Source organism: Agelaius tricolor, unplaced genomic scaffold, assembly GCF_023055355.1.
Source record: "Agelaius tricolor isolate 1412-34295 unplaced genomic scaffold, bAgeTri1.0.p SCAF_24, whole genome shotgun sequence".
Lineage (NCBI taxonomy): Eukaryota > Metazoa > Chordata > Aves > Passeriformes > Icteridae > Agelaius > Agelaius tricolor.
Window position 1 is genome coordinate 10,512,135 of NW_027269284.1, and position 22,396 is coordinate 10,534,530.

At 38.0% G+C, this 22,396-nt stretch overlaps 1 protein-coding gene across 2 annotated transcripts in view; it reads right to left on the reverse strand.

Annotated features, from left to right (window-relative positions):
- The window catches only part of STK32B (serine/threonine kinase 32B), a 157,917-nt gene that overhangs the window by 97,385 nt on the left and 38,136 nt on the right, over positions 1-22,396 (reverse strand). The window lies entirely within an intron of this gene.

Genomic DNA, 22,396 nt, shown 5'->3' on the forward strand with positions numbered 1-22,396 from the left:
ACAAAGAAATATATCTATCCCCAAGAAATATATTTAAGTTTTCCAGTAAAAGACTGAGGAACATAAAATTATGATTCTGTCTGGTAAAAAGAGAATATATTTTTATATGAAATGACAACCATTAGCATTGCTAATGCTCTGCTTTTTATTCTACCATATTTTTTCATTTACATGGTTTCTTTTCAAATGCTTTCTTTTCATAGAAGGGTAGAGGGGGTCTGGGTGTTTGAGACTATTTTATATTCTACTGTTGGCCTGAGAGGTTTTTTGAAAGAAGGTTTAACAAACAGTTTCTAATGGCAGTTTGTCCATTTTTCAGGATGCAAAATTACAGGGAAAAATAAAATAAGAGGATCCATATCAGTAATTTGTTTCACAGTGAGACATAAATACTGTTCTTTTACTCTTACTAAAGAAAGATCTGTTCCACTAGGGAAAAAGGCTTTTGATTTACAGTTTCTTAAAACTAAAAGATTTCTGCAGAATAGTGACCCTTTCCTGAAAGGAACCAGAAAATGAGCTCCTTGAAGAATGACTCCCTCTCTCAGATGAAGGACCCATGCATCACAGGTCAATACTTGTCTGAATGCCAAAGAGATTCAGCTCAGGGATAGATCACACATCCAAATACCATGAATGCAAACAACTTGACCCCAAAAATTCTTTTGGGCAGTTACTCCAGAACATGAATTTGGAAAGGATTAACACATTTGGCCATTGTGACTTTGCCAGCATCATGGATATTTGTCAGCAGCACAAAACCCTTTAGGGCAGACTTCACAAGAGCAGAAAAAGCAATTATGACACCAGCTTTCCTCTGGCATTCCTGAAACAAACAGAATACTTGGGCAGTGGACTTAAAGCAGTACTGTCCCATTCCTATCTTTATTTTCCCTACATATTAACAGAGTCATGAAAAAATTAACTTGACTCACCCAGTTCTACTCAGGTATTTATTGTGATGTTATATATTAAACAATTATATAAATTGTAACAATTGTAACAAACAATTATATACATTATAATAATTGTATAAACATTTTCTTGACTGAATATGAAATATTTCAGAATATTAGGTGTTATTATAGAGAACTGTGTGATATAGACTGTTAGATGTTGTAGTATTATATATTTCATTATATAGGAATAACAATGACTATTTATTAAAGTGATGCTGTTTTCCATCTTCCAATGGAGTTCAAGAGACCTACAGAAATATTTGCTAAATAAATATCAAAATTACTGAAAAATATAGAAATGATAAAACAGTAGCATGACAAAGTCTTCAAAAATCAGGGATTTGAGCATACAATAGTTGCAAGTGTCCCAAAATCAGTCTTACTAGAAAACAATGAAGAGTATCATTGCTGTAGCCCTCAGGAAAAAGAAATTTAATTTGTCATGAGAGAGCACCATTTACACTTTGGAGCTGACTCAGAGTTATTAAGCTGCTCTAATGCAGCACTGTGTTCTTTGTGCAGTGTTAATACAAGGAAATAATGATGTCTCAATGAAGGAAATTCAAATAAACTGTGACCTCACATTTTGTTATTAGAAGTGTTGTCAATGCATTCTTCTCATAAAAAGATTCAATGCCAACTAGTCACACATCTGAAAATTTTACAGAGCATCTGGCTATAGAATGGCATATACCTACTGACAAAGATGTACCAGTTTTAAAATCCAAGTCTGTGTAGAGTCTGCTGGAAGCAAACCATTTAGGCACTTCAAAAAATGCATGCATTTACCATGATCTATGTTATGGACAACATAAGACAAAAGACCAAATTTTATTCCCAGAAACATTTCTACAGCCTTAAAGCCTTCATGCTTACAGTGGAATATTACTAAATATCAAAGTTAATTTGATTAATTAATTGTTTATTTCATTCAACCAAGTTTGTCAGATGTCATTTTCCATTTAAGTAGCAGTGAATCCTTGCATGTTCCTCTTACAGGGCACATTTCTCTTATACTCATGAGAAAATAAACTCCTCCTGTTTGGTCTGTTATGATCATTTACACATTGCTGAGACAGTCCCAGCACTAGTCTTAGTCTAAATGAGAAAAAAAAAGTCTTCAGAAAGTTTTAGCCAAAATTAAACTGACCAAATTAAAAAAGAAATAATAGCTGTGAAACTGGGTTTCCAATACTGACCTTTACTGAAGCATTGAATATTCCTACAGACAAGCTCTGAGGCTGTAAATTAGCTGTAAAGAGGCAGAGGAAGGCAGAGAAAGGGGCAGAGGAAGGCAGAGAAGGGCAGAGTTGTGCAGCTGCCAGAGGCCACGTGCTGCAAGGCAAGGACAGTCAGAAACCACAGTCCGTGAGTGTGCACGGTACCCGTGAGTCAACCACAGCAACACCAGGCTGAAACCAACAGCAAGAACAGGGATGGATCCTTAAAAATAGATATCTCAGATATTTAAGTGTCTTTCTTGTACCAATATTTGGCAGGTTCTTTTCTAGCAACAGAGCTGATTATTGACTAAATACAACAATTTTAGTCACCTATATAATAGGAAATATGCATAACAGGATGATGTATGAGTGGTAAGACATTTGCAGCTTTGGGAAAGGGAGATTATACTTCCCTTATTCTGGAAGCTATTACATTAATAATACAAATAGATGTACATTAATAAGGCAGGGAGAGGAAATAAAATGGGTGACAAGAAGGCAGAACATTGTCAGGTCTAGAGAATGAACCAGCTACACTTGGATCAGCTGAGGCTCCTCTGATAACTGGTCCAGATACTGGCACACAAGAGAAATTGTGCCCTCCACAGCTTTCAATTTCATAAATTCCCAGCCAAAAAGTCTCAGAACTATTTAAAATGGAGAAGAGCTCTGTGGTGGCAGGAACTGTTGTCATTCTGAGTCAAACCTTTGCTTCCATAGCAAGAAATTTTAATTGCTTTGTGATCAACATCACAACAAGAGATGTTGAAGAAGAAAACTGTAAGAACCAGTTTTAAATACATAGAAATACTTTCTCTGTGAGAAGCTATACTTTTAGATATTCATCTGAAGGAAAGAGAGATTAGAATAAGTATTCTGGGCTAAGAGCAAAATTACAGTGGCCTTATGAACTCAGAAAATGTATAAAACTGGTGATACAATTCAGACTTAATGCAAATCTTCTCATCCATATATCTAGAACAAAACCAAACCCCAAAATATGTAATAGCTATGTCTGGTAATTTCTTGCCTCTAACCTGCTGTAAGCCTTTCCCTTATGAAGTGATGAATGTTGCTAATTGCAATAAAAATGCTGTCATGAATGAATGAAATAATTTCACACTCATTCTCTATGGGAATTTACATAAAGCTTAAAACAGCAGAAACGTCTGCAAAAACAGAAAAAGTCTGTCATATTTAAATTAATTCTGGGATGTTCACAACTTTAAGTGGAAGACAAAAATTACAATTTTTAAACTGTTAGTAGTAAATTCACTGGATCTCAAGTGCCTCTCCCTGAAGTGGAAGAAATTTTCATCTTTATTCCATATACATGTGTCTTCAGTGTTATAGAAATTGAGGTGAAATAACTCCTGAGGTGTGCTTTCCTTGCAATACTCCTCAGAAGGTTTAGGAGGAGTGTGGGGTCCCCAGCAAAGAGCACACACCTAGAGGAAAGGCAAATGCCAGTGATGCACTCACAGTGTGTGTGACAGCACTCAGCTGCAGACTCCTGACACTCAAGAAATTCAAAGAGGAAGATGAAGGGTAAATAATGACTCCTCTCTCCACAGCCAGCTCCTGATCTTTTGTCTACACCAGGGGTAAATAATTTTGGCATTACAGATGTTTTCTTTTTTCTTATATGGTTGAGAACTTCATCTGAAGTAGGCAGCTTCATCAGAGAGACTCATGCTTCACCGAAGGATGGACAGGTACCAGCTCCTTCTCCTCTATTTATTCCTCTGAAACTAACTTTGCTCCAGTAACCTGCCTGCTTCCTGTTTAAGCAGAAGCAGATCTGGCTGTTGAAAGTGCTCCACAAATGCATCTTTCATTTCCTCCCTTTCAGCAGCTGTTTATGACTCACCATTAGCAATTTTAATTATAAAAGCCTCCAGTTATCATTTTTGTATTCTCCCATTATTGCTTATCACTACATACCTAAATCTAATTACTATGGGGTAATTACTGCTGTTGAATTGTGACAGTCCTCTATCTTTGATTTAAACTACTAAAATCAATGGTTCTGCCTCCAAAGAAGCCACCACCATAAAATATTGATCAAATAACTTTATAGTGTTGGAAGCAGTATAATATGGATATTTAAGACCAGCAATTAGCAGGAGACTTTGCTGAACACAATGACATTTAAATCAGTAGTGGATGTCCGAAATGCCAGAGAGAGTTATCTACAAAATGAAAGGGTTCTTACTGCTTAATGAGGGTTAAAGATTTTCACTGCTCTGAACCTGGGCCTTGAATACCAATTCCAAAATAATATTTGTTGCATGGTGGTCAAATTATTGTGATACTGAGGAAGGACCTTCCATTTGCAAGCATCCTGCCTGCCCTACCTGTACACCCCAAAGGCACTGGGGCAGGGCTCTGCCTGAAGGGAAACCATCCCATGTGCCTTTGCCTGATTCTTCAATACAGAGTTTGTGGAGTGCCCTCATAGCTTTACCTTCTCACATTGCCCTTGAAGGTTCTAACTTTACAGCCCTGGAAACAACATGGTCCATAATCACTAACTAATGATGGATGTGCAGGGCTTGGCCAGCCAACACACAGCAAGGGCACCTGGCCTGCACGGGGTGCTCGTGCCACCATAAGAAAAAACCACTGACAGGGAGTTTGAGAGAGTGCCAGTGTCCAACACCATGGTCCCAGTCCCCAGACTCAGTCTGAAGCCAAGCACCCTGAAATGAGTAGAGCATGGGTCTTCAAACATCAGCAACCACTGTTTCACCCCAGAAATCCATTCCTAGAGGGTGAGCAGTGTGCTCCTGGCTGCTACAGACACAGCCTGAAAGAACTAAACAAAACACAGTCAGACCTTCCAGCCACCACTCACCTGTTGATGGTTGGCTGCAACAATTTTTCACATTTCTCCAAGAGGGACTAACACGTAGTCCTGTGCTATGGGTAAATTCATTTATCACTTCATGAGCATTTTAATTTTCTGTAATAAGACAAATACATCCCAATGTGAGTTATCACAGTTCATTCTCCATTGAAATAGATCTGAACTAAAGAGCCCACAGGTTCTAGAAGACCAACTGAGCTATGGGAAGCCAAAACCTTGAATCTTTGGGGTCTGTACTAAAAATATGGTGTTCCAGTAGTTTCAAAAACTGGACATTTATTTCCCTTCACATTTTTTTAGGAAAAAGAAGCTAACTAAGTTGACATCTTGGTTTAGAAGAAGCTCATCTGATAAACAACTTGCTGCAACTTAGATGGTAAGACAGCTACAGAATCAAAAGACAAGAAAGAGCTCTAACTACTTTTCTCAAAGCCATGAAACAAAAATTGATTGAGTATAGAAGGATATGTGGATATAAAATATTGTCTTCCAAAAGGCAGAATATAAAACACTTATTAAGCTAAGAATTCAGAAAAGTAGAAGGAAGAGTTACAGCATCTTTTGCTTTACAACAATACCCTTAAAAACAAGCAAACAAAAAATCTTATAATAAAAATAAAAAACCAAGGAGAACCCCACTTAAAAAAGGAGTCCTCCCTGTATTTTACCCAAACTGACCCCAATAACAACTGTGTAAGGTGTTGCTCTTCTGTGAGTTAGTGAGATGCTGTGATAAGTAGACCTTGTATGTGAAATAATAGTCAGGACTGTCAACATACCTTGGACAATAAAAGAAAGTTATAGATAAAAGCTGCTTTAAAAAATAAAATATTTCATCCTGTAGCCACTTTTTGGCACGAAGCCTGAGTTTTCTCTCCATATTTGGATTTCAGCTCCACCCGCTCCCTCAATTTATACAGCCAAAGTCAAGAGGCTGACTTGACTTTCTTCCTCCAGACAAGTTCTTCTCTCAGCCCTGCCTCCTGCCAGCTCCACCACAGAGGGTGGTGCTACAGGAGCCCTTCTTGCCAGCAGCTTCTTCAAGCACTAGGAGCTGCTGAGGTGGCAGGCATGGGCACACATCACACAGCATTTTATGTTGTCTTTTTTTTTCCCTTCTCTCGGGCGGAGAGAAAGGAGTCGAGACAAAACAGTCTTTAAGAGATATTTAGACTGGTTTGTGTTAGAGGCCAAAACAGCATCACTGCAGGGAAGATACCATTTACTAGAATTATGATTGTTCCTGTCCTCAAATGACTGTAATATCTGGGCTCTTTCAAGGGCAAGGGGTTTAAGTATTTGCTGCTTCCCAGCTGTTTGGGAGCACTTCTTTCCTTCTGCAGCATAATTACTCATAGTAAACATGCTTCTGGTTAAATTGTGAGCCATTCCCATTTCTCTGAGCCCCTGCAACACTGCTCTGCTATGCCTCATACAACTTAAAAGTTTCTAGAATTGTATTTACTTCTTTAAAAGGCCCATTCCATTTTTTTCTACCTCTGAGGCTTGTGCTCTCTGTGGGGATTTCGTGGATGATCCACACTACCACATCCTCTACAGATCAGTCTCATGAGTACAGCAAAAGAGGATTCCTAACACTTTTTTCATCTCCCTTTGCAGGCCAAACATTAATCCAGCCTTCATCTCCAAAACTTATTCCAGTAGGTTAGCATGGCAAGGTTTTGGTAACAGTTGCTGCAGGTGTGGCTTCTGTGAGAATTAAGCTAATTTCTCCAGGTTGAGTCTGTTTTACCTGTGATGGTCACCAGTGAATGATCTCCCCTTTCCTTATCTTGACCTGTGAGCCTTTTATTATATTTCCTCTCCCCCATCCAGCTGAGGAGGGCAATGACAGAGTGGCACCTGCAGTGCAGCCAGGGTCAATCCAACACATTCACCTTTTCCAGAAACCCCCATTGCCATTCTCATTGGCATTATTTCTACTTTTAATTTATCTGTACTCAAATTATATCAGGAGCACATAGAGGGAGAGGCAGATTTATTCCAAAATAAAATGAGCCAAAGGGGAGGGTTTTGAGTATCCCCACAAGCACTGAACCATCTCAAACCCTCCCCTGTAATTCCTTCTCTTTGAAGGCAGGCTGTCACCACTGTAATCAGATTCCATTCAACTCAGTCATTTTTGTAATGACCTAATTCTCCAATGCATCCTTACCAGGAGGTTCCATTTGGGGTTCACTGTGATCCTTTTCACTCTCATCACATCTTTACACATCAAACCACTTTCCGAGTTTTCTTTTTACAGGGCTATCAGCCATCCTTGGGCTTTATAAATGGATTGTTTTCTCCAGCAGCCAAGCTTTGCATTTCTAAAATGTTACCAGAAGTAACAGGTGTGCCAAAGCAAACCTTGTAATTGTCAAAAGCAGAATTTATATCAATCATTTTTCCTTAAAGGCAAGTAATAACAGAAACCACTTTCTCCAGTCCACTGTTTCTTACTCAAAGAAAGTTTATAATATCAATCCTGGTAACCTTTTGTGGACACTATTTGTCACAAAAATCCTTGGCATAGTTTGTCTTCTCTTCCACTGCCGTTATTTCCAGTATTTGTTTTCCTTTTGAAAATCCAGATTAAACAAGCAACTCTTCCTTCCACTACTCAAGCCCCCTCCAGAGTGTCCATCTTTGAGCTGTTTTGTCCTTTAGTATTTTAAATTGTGCCGTTTTCTACCATTTGTGATGCAATATTTCCTTATCCGCAGAAAGTGATGCAAGGTACAAAATCTGATTTCTAATGCCTAGCATATTACCCCTTTGGAGGAGCAGGGTGGGAATGTATCTTGCAGTCTATAAGTAGTGCAGTCAGTTCCTTGGGCCTTCAGAGACATCCCTAAGATGACATCTAGAGGGACCCAGGGTGAGGCTGAGGGTGTTTGGGTAGGGGGTGGAGCACACAATTTTCATAATCTGGTAATTTAAATACCACCAAAAACTGGGTCTGATGAAGTCACATCCTCTTCAGCCAGCTCTCCCCAGCTGCTAACAAGTTTATTTCTACTGAATATGTTGAATAGTTGAATTGGGCACTTTGCCCACCTTGTCATAAAATGCGACAACTGCCCCGCAGGTAGCTGACCCCAGCTTTTGTATTTAGAAGGTTCTGCTGCTTGAAATTTCTCTTAGAAAAAGTGGAAATGTCTCTGGCTTTTGCTAATGAAACACAGATGTAACTTTTGGAGTTATACTCACACCCTGATGCCCCAGAAAGACAGCTGAAAATAGGAGGAATAATTTTATGTGCGTGTTCCAACAAAATGTGCCAGTGCTTTCCATCACACACAAAAGAAGGAGAATTTTAAGGTGGGAAACACTGTTCACCAAAGTCAGCTGAATGTCTTGGAGTACACTGATTTATTATGTAGACCCATATCAGATCCATTTGACAGAAAGAATATTAAAATCAAATTTCTTGTCTACCAGCACTTAAGAAAATTTACAATGACTTCATAGTTTCACTCTTTGCAGTTCGCCATGGGGAAATCTGCAGCTATCAAATACCTGTGCTAAAGGCTAATATTGATGGTTAAGAACATGAATAGAAATCATATATATTTCCAGAATTTTTTTCCTAAGCACTTTTTACAGCAGGATACAAACTTTCTCTTAAAAATACCTTTGTCAATGTATGCAAATTAGATTGCTGTGTGTGCCTAAACGCCTCTCATCTTTGTCTCTAGGTTGAAACAGTAAGCAAATGCAACAGACTGCAATTTGCAGTAGAATCGATGCCAACATTGGAGAATCTAGATGATTCTGGAGTTCAGATTTTTTTTCTAGTAGAAGACAGACATTTAGAAGAAGAAAAAAAATAGATTTTAGTTGGAATGCCATTTTCTGTTAAAACTATTTTAAGGCATCTCTATGCATAATTTTCATATAACTATGTAGTTAGCCTACAGCATAACAACTCCTACCCTGGTTTTATTACCCCTTATTACTGCATTAGTTAGGCTAAAACCCCTTATTGGATTTGAATAGCCTCTTCTGCAAAGAGCAGAGAGTCAAAATTGCAGATCAGCATCTCATAACAGTTTACATTTTTACAGAAGACTGCTGTAAATAAAGACACAGCAGTATAATATGTGACCAAATACCCAGACAATCTAATTATTCAAATGTACATTGCATTTTTAGGACTACTGACCAGAATGCAAATTGTCAGTTTTAACTACTGGCTTTGACTGATTTCTCTCTCTCTGCTGTCATGGAAACCTGCATTAAAGGCAAAGAAACAATGGAACCTAATTAATGTCTCCTCATTCTTCTGTACAGAAAATGGACTGGGCAATACTTGGTTACATTATGGCAGCACATACAACATGATTTTCAAATGCATAGTTAAAGGATTTCTACCAAAACAAACATTTTGCTATAAAAATATTTCAAAAGAGAAATAAGTCAGAAGTACAAGATAGATAAAGGAGAGTCTCTCCCACCACTCTTCCCCCAGATACATTTTGAGGGTAAATTTAGAGGAGGAAACACCACTTTGAAATGCTCTTGCATTCAGACCCTGCAACCTGACAGTTTAAGATAAAGGATCACCTTGGGTTAGAAGCAAGAGCCTGTCAGGTTGCCATGAGAGATGTCAGGGTGTGGGTGCTGGCAGAAGGAGGCAGCATCAAGATGGTGGCAAGAGGGTGTTAAAGCAATAATTGAGAAAGAAGACTCTCTCTTCACTAAACTCTTTGTCACCTGCCAGGTTTCATTCTTCTGTGTGCTGTGGTACCTCTGTACTTTACTTCCAGATCTGATTTTTTCCCCAAAGATTCTGTATTTAAAGTGGTAAAAACCACCACATCTTGTTTTTCCAGTCTTGTCCTTTGCAGAAGGCTCTGTAAACACAATGGCAGACATGATGCTTTTATACCCTGCTGCAGCTTTGTGTTACAAATTCAGTATTCACAGAGAATATGGGAGAGGATAGCATGGGTGAAAGTCCTGTAAGCTTAACTGGAACTTTTTATTTACTACATAATGAAGTTCTGCAAGTAGGTTAGACAGGAAATTAAGAATAATACTTTTTTCCCTAGGTTAGACAATGGATAGTTAGAGAATTTTTTCTTTACCACAATTCTGGGCTGCAACAAAACCCACCATGTCTCAGGGAAGGAGATGCCTGTTGGACACACTAATTTAATTTCATTATAACTATCCATCCTCTTCTTCTGAGAGTTATGAATGAATAAAACAAAGGCTCTGCCCAATGTTAAACTGAATCACTTCACACACAATTGATTAAACAGGGAAAAAAGTGTTTGAGCATATAGATTTGTGCTGATGTGCACCAAGTTGTCTGTCAGTGGCAGTGACAGGACCCTGGTTCCAGCTGCCTCGTGCTGTCAGGCAGGCTGAGAGGCTGAGCCATGGCTCCTGGTCCCTCCTGTGCTCAGCACTGCTCCCCAGCCTCATCGTGTCTGACAGCCCCACCACTCCAAAGCCACTGACAGCAACCTTAGCTTCTTGTGCTCCATAGCTTATAACAAAGTCATGCTTGCAAGGCTGTAGAGGCATTGTTCAGCCAGGATTTCCTACTTAGACAGAAGCTGGACAACAATCTGGAGGGTCTTCTTTTTCTCTTGTCCCTGGGAAAGAGCACAGACATACCAGGAGAGCACAAGAGCCTCGGTGACAAAAGGTTTTCAGTTGTCTCACAAGTTAGAGAGATAAAAGAAAAAAAAAGTGTGAAATGAAACTGTTCATTAGAAAAGGTACAGAAAAATGAATATAGGATGCCATTAAAGCAGGCTATACTTGTCAAAGGTTGTGATAATATTTTAAAATAAATTTCTTCTGAATTGGGAGTATCGACCATTGCCACTAGTTATGCAGATACTGTGCACGTGGCATCAGTTGTACTAAATAGACAGCTAAAGAAAGAACCACAGGCAGCTCTATATTTATTGATGGGCCATCCTGAAGTTGGCATATCAAACCCTATTGAAAAGGTCATAAGATTTTCTTGCATTATCTACAGAAAGGAAAATAGAAGAAGAGAGGTAAATAAAAAATACGTGTTTCCTCCAGCCACAGAGGAAACACAGGGATACATCTGAGCAAGTATTTCTCTGTATGTCACAAGTGAGTGACAGACCTAGCCAAGCAGGAAAATCCCTATCATGATTGATTAGGAACAGACAGACACTGTGTGGAGTTCTTTTAAGAGCTCAAAGGAAACTTAAATACAAGCTTGCTGAAAATGCAGTGCCAGCAGAAAAGTGCAAAGTCTTCTTCAGCACTGAATTTTATTAGAGAGTTCTAAGAGTATTTTTTTTCCCTGTTAGTCTGAATGGATCCTGTTGTGCTGTTTAGCTGCCTCAGGCTGCTGAGGTGCACAATGGTCAAACAGATTTTTACTTGCTGTTTGGAGGAAGGGCTGTTCATTTCTTGGTAGCACCACATGCATGAGGCTGTCACCTCAGAGCTAGTCCCAAAGGCACCCTGTGCTCTGTGATTCCAGACACTCACAGTGGTATTTTCCATGCGTCACTGCTTTTTAAAAGACTGCCTTATCATTCTTATATCTTTTTATGCTAATTGCTAGTGTCAATTTTCATTGCAACTATAATTCCACTTTCCACTTGAACAAATGCTAGAAAACCCTTCATTAGTACCATTCTGCAATTTAGTGATCCTAAATATGGATCACAATCAGAGTTCTGTCATTATTCTTTCACAGGGACTTTGTCATACACCCTATTCCACTGACTTTTAGAGGAGAGACAGGACCACTGCAGGTAGCTTGGCCCAAACCATAATTTGCTAAAGACTGCAGAAATGCAGGCAACAACTCCACCATGGCTGAAGAGGGATGGAAGGTGTTGCTGCATCAGACTTCCCAGACCCAGCAAAAATATGCAGGTGCTCACCACATGAACCTGGATCATCAGTAAAGCTGGGACAAGAACTGGAAATTGTCCTCCCTGTCAGTTCCACAGAGCTGTTGTAGTGACTGGAAAGAAGCCATGCTCATCCTTCCCTTAGGAATGCAGTACTCTACTGCCAAGGCTGCAGATGTCACCATTGACTGAGCAATGAACAACAATGAAAAGGATAATACTTGAGACCAGCATAACGTATTTTATTCTTCTTTGATGTCAATATCTTCACTTCTAATTATATCTCTACATTTTTTTAGTGTGTTATGAAGCTTAACTCCTAAAATTCCTTTTAAATGGGAAAGTTCCTGTTCTTTTTTATCATATCATTTGATCATTTATCAATTACCAAATTTTCTCCATGAAGGAATAGCTAAGTTTTGAATATTTTCTTCAAATAAAGGACATTTTCCTCAAGAGAGAATTTCAAGTGCTCTAGTTTAAGATGAACAAATATTACAACATATTTGGTTATTTTTAAAAAATTTTTCAGAGTTTTCCACTTCCACAGAAAGAGCAAACTGCACAGAAATCTACAGTTAATATTTCTTTCATTGGAGAGACAAGAAACAATACCTTATTTTCTCTTCTGCTTTATTTCCAAATATCAGTAAAGAAAGTCCAGACCTTGAAGAATCTGATTTATGATATTGGTTACACTTTCTAATTAGGTTAGATTCTATACCACTGAAGGAGAAAAATGCCTTCTCCTTTCAGCCCACAGTTCACATTCTCACCAGGCCCATTGCCATTTTTGTTTGCACCTGTATTTCCTCTTGTCCTTCTCCCAGTCTGGGTGAAAGGTGAGGCTCTGAAACCTATGGTCAAGAACAAGAATTTTCTCTATTAGGTCTATTTCACTTACTCATTTTTCAACAAGGTTCAATCCCACCATCTCAGCTTTTGTAAGAAAGAATTCGCTCTCTGCACCCAGAATAAATTCTGGTTCAGGTAGTTAGAGAGAATTTGATTGGCAGAAGTAATTTTCCTACTGGCCATATCCATTTTGCAGAGGAATTTAAATAGTCATCTTCATAACTTTTCTTTGTTCTGGATGCTAATTTGTAAAATGTACATCACCACAGAAAAGGAACCTTAAATCCTCCCTTATGTGTCATGTACTTATGAAACATGAGAGTGATCCTCCTCTCATTAGAACTTTACACTGCACAACTGTCATTAATCTTGAAACAGGATGCCATTAATAATTTTCTCAAGTCTTAGTATCAGGTTCTCACTGCACTTTACAAGTACAATAAATATAATTTTTGTTCAATAAAATGGAATTAAAAGTGCACTTATGCTGTAAAAATCTGTAGTTGACTTTTAAATTAATAAAAGCTTTGATAAATTTTAATGAGTTAAAGCAAAGATTCTCCTAAGCAGGCAAAATTAATGCATTACAGAATTTCCTGCTTGGGTTTAATTGCACTATTTTCCATTTTTAATTCACTCTGTTACAATTCTAACAATGGACATTTTAAAGTGCCTTGCACTCAGGATTTTTATAATTATTATTTAATCATGTATTTACATCTCTTTTACCCTTATATGCAAGCTTTTGGCTTCTGTTCTGTCCTTTGGAAAAAATCATCCCCAACTTTTAATACTTGGAACTTGAAAAATATCCTTGACATCCTTGCAGAAACAAAAAGGAAATATTACTTGGAGAGATAACATGTCACCTGAAGCACATAGATATTCAATTACCACTATTTTGATATCTCCTGCAAGTTCCACTGGGGCTTTGGTTTTATTTTTAGTATCACTACTCTGACTTTTGCTTCAGCCTGTTATAAATAAAAAGGAATTCCCCTATGTGTTTTGTCTGGTTTGAACAAAAAAGCATCATGACTAAAATCACAAATATATTGAAAATCAAATCAGGTTTTCTATAGTTTCTATAAATGTTACAGTTTCTATAAATGTTACAGCTGTAACACTTTCAGACTAGCTGTGTATCTGTAGGATCTGTTCAGTACCAAAGTTTTGCAGAGCAAGTGTTAAGGACTCATTCCTATTCTGCAATGACCACCTACTTGAGATGATTTTACAGCTGCATCCAAGACAGTTTTGCCTCTGATGGCCATTCCACTGTGGCTGGGCTTTGTTAACACAGCACTGAACTACCTCTTGTGCAATCTACATTTAACAGAGCCTTTACTAGAGGGTGATTGCAGTCCCAGTTTCCACAGCATAGGTAAGAGTTGATCCTGACTGAATACTGTAGATTTACATGATGTACTCAGCACTCTGTCAGAAAACCACTTTACCTACAGGACCTTGGCTATCAGTCTAATTGCACACTCTAGCTATTGTGTTTGGCATTCATAACCTTTAAAGCATAGAATGGAAAAAATAAAGAAAAAAAAAAAAAAAGCACTGCTTGCTAAAAGTGGCAATTGAGGAGTCTGAAGCAAAATCTAAGTGCTTTTCTTCTTTATTTCACATTGCATTAGATTGACAGCACCAAAACCCTGCTCTCGTGCTCTCTTGAGAATACCCCTGCCACAGCACTGGAGCTCTGCATCTGCCTAAAAGGAACAACACTCATTCCTGCCATAAATGTGCACAGGATTTCTGCTGCTCTCTGCACCACAAACGTGAGATGTGGCCACGACTCCCTCCAAGCTCAAGAGGGTCTGCTTTGGGGAGCAGCTGCCCCACTGCAAAGGACAAACAAGGTAAGAATTGCAAATTCATAAGAGGAACATGGCTGGAAATGAAAATTTTTAGAACAGAAGGGATTATTTTTCCCAGCAGTTCGATATTTATCAATATTTATAATAAGATTCCTCTTGCAGAGAAAGCTTTCTGTGAGAAAAGTTTCTCAGGGTCAGCAAATAAAGCATGTGTGTCAGTAAGAATGATGCAGAAGGCACACTCCTAAGGGTCCCAGGATGCAGAGAGACACACAGGAGATGAAATATCTCGTGCAGCAGTTTCTAATGCAAAAAAGATCAAAACTTAAACTGTGCCAAAGGCCAATTCTCACTTTTAAGAGGAATGTATTAAAGTTGAGCCCAAATATATATATTTCAAGGTGACAGCAATTTCTCACAGGAAACAATTAGTCACCAGAATAACACTTATCCAGACTGTGTCCCAATACTGTCAATTGTTATCTTAGGTTATTAAAATCAGCACAAAAAATAAATAACTGCTGGATCACGCTTTCATCAGTTGGTCATGATGTTACAACTAACATTCATTTAGCAAAAACATCCAGAGGTCACCAGCTGGAAGTGTTGAGTCCAATGTAATTTCCACAGCTAGAAATAATATCCTGAACATTTGCAACTCAAGTCAAATCTATTCTATACTCTTTTCTTCCAATTATCTTACCCTTCCTACTGCCTCATCATCTTTCTCTGCCCTTTTTCCTCCATCATTATCTCTTCTAAGTCTCTAGAGAACAGAAAAATTTTCAGTCTTTTTCAATATCTTCACCTATTTCAGATTAATATTAATGCAGTGATGAATTAATCTAGCTATTTGAGAAAGTTACTTACCCTTTGTTTCATCTCTAGCAAAAATAATTCACCCATCTAAGATCTGTGCAAGATTCTAAATATATCTTCCTCCCTTGATTTACAATCTTTTCTTGGCTGGAAAAGAAACTTAGACACTGTCAAATATCTGGAAAGGACCAGGATTACAAGCCTGGCATTCATGACCTCAGCTAAATTCACAAAAGTAAGAAACACACATTGCATCAATAATGCCCAAATGGCACAGAAAATTCTGTTCCTGGTCAGCTCCCAGGGACCAGGGACAGGGTGTGCAGGTTTCCTACCTTCTGGGAACAGCCTGGCTGCACCTGGGCTCCTCTGGGATGGTGCTCATGCCCCAGCCCACAGTGAGGCTGGGAGTGAGCCTAGAAATATTTTGCAATATGAAATACTGGGTTTGAGAGCCCAGAGAGGATACCAAGTTTTGTGTTACTGGTATAGACACAGCCAGTGAGGATGACACTGAAGTCTTTGCTCTCTGGTTGTACCCAGCTGCTCCAAGTCATAAGCCAGAGAGCAAAGATCATTAAGCACCTTCATTACTCGCCAGGAAAACTGAAAATGTGGGTCAGGAATTTTTTGAATCCACCACATACCATGAAGACAGATGTTGAGTTTGTGAGGTCCCCAGGACGAGGTGAGAGATGAGTGAATCTGACTCCATGTTCTTAGAAGGCTGATATATTATATTATATTATATTATATTATATTATATTATATTATATTATATTATATTATATTATACTAAAACTATACTAAACAAAGAGAAATGACACATCAGAAGGCTTAACAAGAATGATCATGAAAAACTCGTGCCTGACTCCTCAGAGTCTGACACAGCTGATGGTGATTGGTCATTAAGTAAAAACAATTCACATGAAACCAATCAAGCATGCACCTGATGGTAAAAAATCTCCAGCCACATTCCATAGCAGCAAAACAGGGAGAAGCAAATGAGAAAATATTGATTTTTCTCTGAGGCTTCTCATCTTCCCAGGAGAAGAAATCCTGGCAAAGGGATTTTTCAGAAAATATGACAGGGACAGACGGACATCAGTACAGTTTACCTTTCCTTTTCATCAGAATTTCTTACTGCTCACAGGGCTGTCAGGCCAATTGCAAACACCCAGCCTGGGTCCTAGCAGGAAACAACACAACCCCACTGCTCCCTTCCAAACCCAGAATGCAATTATTCTGTTAGATCATGAACTTTAGTCACAGCCTTTATTGTGGTGTCTCATGAAGCTCAGAAAACCAGTCACAACATATGTCAGAAAAGAAATTTTGAATCCCCCCATAAAGTCTTTTCATTCTACATTAGACCACCTATATCAAGGCAAGTTAAACAGCCACAAGATCACAGCCACTAAACAAGCTCACCTGAGATGGACCTAACCCACCTCTTCTCGTTGCTTTGGTCTCTGATAGGTAATTGGTGCTCTTTGGCTGGTCATTTTCATCTCCACCCAGCAGTAAAACACTTGGTCAGGTGTTCTTGCTTCCCTAAGTTTGTAGATTTATGTACATTTTGATACCAGCCTGAGGAGCAAAGCCATGCTATGGGGCAGTCCACGGTGACCTTGCTCCCAAAATACTCTAGAAAGAGCACCTTTCACAGGGAAGTGCTAATTTCCAGTTGTGTGTCTGTATATATGTGTACATTGAGCAACCCACCCAACACTTGAGACTGAACAAATAATTTCATGTCTCCAGAATCCTTTTTTCTCTTTTTTATCTCCTCTTTCTTTTGAAGACATGTTGGGCTATTAGATGAACTTAGAAGTCCATGAACTTTTTTGCTGCAATGTGTGTTCTTCAGTTTTCACTGGATTTGAAACTTAGTCTTACTGCAGCTGCAACAGTAATGTACTTCTGTCATGGAACACATGCAATTTCCAAAGACTGATAAGTGAGAAGAAAAATACATCACAGTATATAGCCACTCAGAGAATGCAGCTAACACTTCTTCATGGCTTGTTAAATAAATTAAACATACTATTTTGTCTATACCAGGAAAATTACCTATAAGTTGAAAAAAGAAAATGGTTATCCTTCTCCCTCTGTTGCTTTAGAAAATGTTCTGGCAAGTTAAAAATTTTTTGCAAGGCTATTAAAAATAAAATCAATGTTTCAAAACTTTTGAGAAACGGTCCAATTCTTTTCATTTTTTTCAGTTCCTCATCAGCATAGAAACCACTTTGACACATGATTTTTTTTTGAGGAAAAAAATCTGTCTATTGTGGTAAGCCATGTTGTTTTAAGAGCAGCCAGGGGATGCTTCAAATATCTCTCCATGACTGAGGACAAATCACATATTACCAAATCTGCCTGCACTGGTACCTGGCAAGTAACCTGGCTCTTAGCTCAGTCCTAATGCCTGTTGTAAAAAATGTGTTTAAAAGATGAATACTTTCAGAAACACCACTTATCTTGGCCAGGAGACACTCAGATATCTGGGGAAGGATGAACATGGAGAAAGGGCTGAATATTAGAGAGGAACAGACTCAAGGTGGGACCAAGTTGGCAGCTGACATTTCTACAGCCCATTCATCTTCATCTATGCTTGAAATACCCATGACAAAAAAAAAGGGTGTGATAAAAAACAGGACTGCATTTTATTTTAAGAAGGAATCTCTATTATCAGAAATGCCTCTAATGGTGATAAAAGTGGCTTTAAGCATTTATTCAATTTCATTTCTAAAATGAAGGTTATAAATCAACCCGAAACCCTTCCTGAAAAACACTGTTATCCTCCAAGCTTTTATGAGCATTTACGGAAGAATGATTCCTTCTGTGTCAGATGTTATGAAAGACAGTTCATACTTCAAATAATGTGATTTATAAGTTGAGATTGTGAAGTTAAATTTAATAAAGCTCAGAGAAGATGCATGAGCCTCAAAAGGCTTAATAGAGATCTTTCAGAGTTGAGATGCTACCCTTGTTTTATATGAGCTTCTCTGTATTCTTGTGTAAGCTGTGGTTAGTGATAGATGCAGCAGAACCACCCACCACAGAACATTTACCTTCTTTCCTCTTCTTTTTCTCTCCACAAGAATTTAACTGATGAAGGATTGTATACACACATCTCATTACTTTCTTCAGTCATCATGAAAAACTAAAGGACTTTCCAGTATTCATGTTTGCTCTTATACTGCCAGCTTTTATTTTTGGTGATGTAATTTCTCAAAGAAAGATTAATATGTTCAAGAAGTTGTTAGGAGGTTTATTACTATTTTAATTTTATTTTGAAATCCAGATGATAAACTTTTGAAAATCAGCTGCTCACATCAGGGAAAGTACCACAAACTCATGAAAAGCTTATCATGATGGAATTTCCTCCAAATATACTTTTCAATATTGATTTAGGATTTGACATTTTAAATTGAAAGATGTAGGATTTAATTTCAATTCATCACAATGAAAAAAAAATAGGACACTGAAATTATTCTTACAGAAAATTATATTTATGAAAAATAAAAATATTTTAATTTCAGGAGTTTAGTCACCAAAATCTTACCTCAGACAGGATTTCAAAAAACTGATATGAATCCTAAGAGAATGTGATAGAACCTGGAAAGAGAGACTAGGCCAGAAGAACTTTGGCATTTAAACAAGCTGAAGTTGTCTAATTCCCCATACACATTGCTGTTAATTGTTAGATTAATATTCCAGTTTCTGAAACAATCCAGGCTTAGTTGTTCCTGTTACAGTCCCTTTGTACATTTACAGTGCCATCAACAAAACAGCAAAATCCAAGTCTGAAAAATGAAACTAATCTAGCTGAGATTACTACAGAAGAAATGCAGATTCAACTGTTTCCTTCCATTAGTGTGTCAGGAATTGACTCTCAGGAGGAAAACTCATGGATTCATGCCAATCATCTAAGTTGTAACTACAATGTAATTTGATGCAAATCATTATTGCATCTAAACTGCAAGTAGAAATACATTAAACAGAGTTCTAGTTCACCAACAATCAATGAAAATGTTATTTTAAGAAATTATTTCTGGGAACAAAATATTTAATGACTATTCCATTCATACATGCAGTGTTTCTTTTCCCATGGTAGAAATAAAAATTTAGTTTCAAATATTAAATAAATGAAATATAATTAATATGTTTAAAAGCTTCATATGGCTTGAACAGATGTGACCATTATTCATGGATCATTTATGATTTTTGTTCTTTGCCTTTGTTGCAGTTCAATAACAAAAGTCATTATTTGAAGATAATGTGTAGAATATCCTGAAATTCAGCTGAAATTTGAGATAGAGAAATCAGAGGTCCGGAAAATTCTACTGCAGCCTGCAAGTGTAGACACTCCAGAAATATATCACAAGTTCATTTAAATTAACTTAGGATTGTTCAAGGCTAATTTTTTATAGAAACATATTTTAAGCCTGATGCAAGGAAAGAGTTATTCAGGGTAGACTAGATTAATTTTGGGAAGGTTCAGGTTCAAGATTTCCCTTTGTTGTCCCAGGGTGAAATACAGGTTCTCCAGCAGTTCAGGAGCTCGCTCTGGAGTCAGATCTTTGAATCACCAGACATTTGAATTGAAGTGTTTGAGGTGAGCACTTCAGGTCAAAATAATAAGGGTCAATGAAAGTATTTTTTTTAATTTCTACAATTCCAATTGTATTATTTTGAGTCCCTGAATGTCAGTAGAGCCTCATACAAAATCACAGAACCACTGAACACCCTGAGTTGAAAGGGACCCACAGGGATCATTGAGTCCAACTCCTGGCCCTACACAGGACACCCCAGAGTCCCACCATGTGTCTGAGAGCATTGGCCAAATGCTGCTTGAGCTCTGTCAGGCTGTGCTGTGACCCCTTCCCTGGGGAGCTGTTCCAGTGCCCAACCAGCCTCTGGGTGAAGAACCTTTTCCTGCTATCCAACCTAAACCTTCTCTGCCCCAACTTCATGACATTTCCTCAAATCCTGTCCCCAGTCAGGAGAGTGAAGAGATCAGTGCTTGTAGATGGATTGGTCAACTATAACCATTGCTAGAGACATCAAATATAAAACATTGTTAGTGCATTGAAGCATCTTGAATAGTGTCCTGTTTGCCTGAAATGTTTTGTAACTCTAGAGTACTATATTTCTCTTTCATTTTCTGCATTTCTCATACACACATATAGTATTACATTTGAGTCTTGATATCCTGTGATGGTATCTTAGAAGTGTAGGAAGGATAAAAGGCATCATAATGCCCAGTGCATTTTAAGGTATTGCTTATTTCAAGTTTAATCTTTGGCATGGAAAAAGAAAATGTGAAAGAATATTTATCATCTGAGTATTACTCAGTAATGGGAATCTAGCATTCTTTTTCTTTCACAATAAATATTTGATCTTCAGTCTTTCAGCACTGCTATGTTTATCTCTCAGATCACATTAACCTATGACTGTTTCTGTGCAGTGTCGAGTTACACAGTGGAAACTTCCACACCTCCTATTAAAGAACAAAAGATTGTGGGATTTAAAGAAAGGTAGACAAATGCATAACAGAGAACTCCACAGGCTCCTAAGCACAGATATATATATATATACCATAGCTTTGGTAAAGAAATCCCAGCTTGCTGGAACCTTGGAAAATATACTGGGAAAGTTTTGTATTGCCGTCACAATGATGTAATTTTTTTAAGCCTTCAACAAGGTATTAGATTAGTTCAGATCATTCATATCAAGTGAAGAACACATATGTATTTATATAATTAGGTCCTTTTGGACCTAATTTGGAATCAATTTTGGGTTCAAATGCTTTCTATCAGAGTACAATTATACTAAAGCTGTGTTCACTCAAGACAGAACACAATTTGGCTTTTAATTTGTAAAAGGTGCTAACCTGGCACCAAGAGTGAGCTAAGGGATGGGCAGAACATTGTAGGTTGGGCAGTGACCTCAAGTAAGACAGCTAAAACTCAAAAACACAAGATCAATGTGCAATGTAGCCATCTGCAGCCAATCAAGCTATTCCCAGACTGAATAATTTTCATATTGTAATGGGGTTTATGTCCCCTCCACCTTTTCATTTTCTGACTGATACACGTCATTAGATAAGGAGGAAAACTCTGCATCCCATTACCACTATCACTACAGAAGGCAGCAAGTATTATCACACCTCATAAGAGCCAGCAAATATTTTGAGCTGCTGATGTAGTTGAAGCTAGTCATTGCTTGACCAGCATTTTCTCACAGTCATGTGTGACCAAAAGATTGTGTCTAGCATGGAGAAGGGAAATTCTAGGTGACAAAAAGGCACTTTTCTGTTGTCCTGTGACAGTAATTTTTGGAGAGTAATTGAGTTTTGAATTTTCTCTGAATCAACTTTAAAAAAGAAAATAATGGTTGTATTTGATGTTATATATAATAGAGATAATTCATGCTGTAGATAGATATATGTAGATATAGATAAATAGATAAAAGATATATAAAAATAGATATAGATAAAATAGATATATGTATGTATAAAATATTAGGAGAAAATCAAACCTATGTTTGTAACTACTCTGGCCGGGAACAGCATTCTATTCACATTATAACCAATTCCCTGCGTTAAGATAATATCAAACCTGTTACCCCTTAAGATAATATCAAACCTGTTAAGATAATGTCAAACCTGTTACCCATTAAGATAATATCAAACCTGTTACTGTATGAGTGGGGAAGCCCTGGGCCATGAGCTAAGTCTGACCGGGAATGGAGTTATGCACATTGTAACCGATTCCGGACAACGCAGAGACAATACCAGATCTGAATAGGACAGACTGGAGCTATCAGAGGGGGTTTCCTCTGGCACCAGCATTTGGAAGATATCATCTGGACCTTCCTGGAGATGATTAATGGAATGTCTCAGAAGCTCACAAGACCATGCACCTGGACTGATTAAATCTACAGTACTCAAGGAGCTGGCATCACCTACTCCATG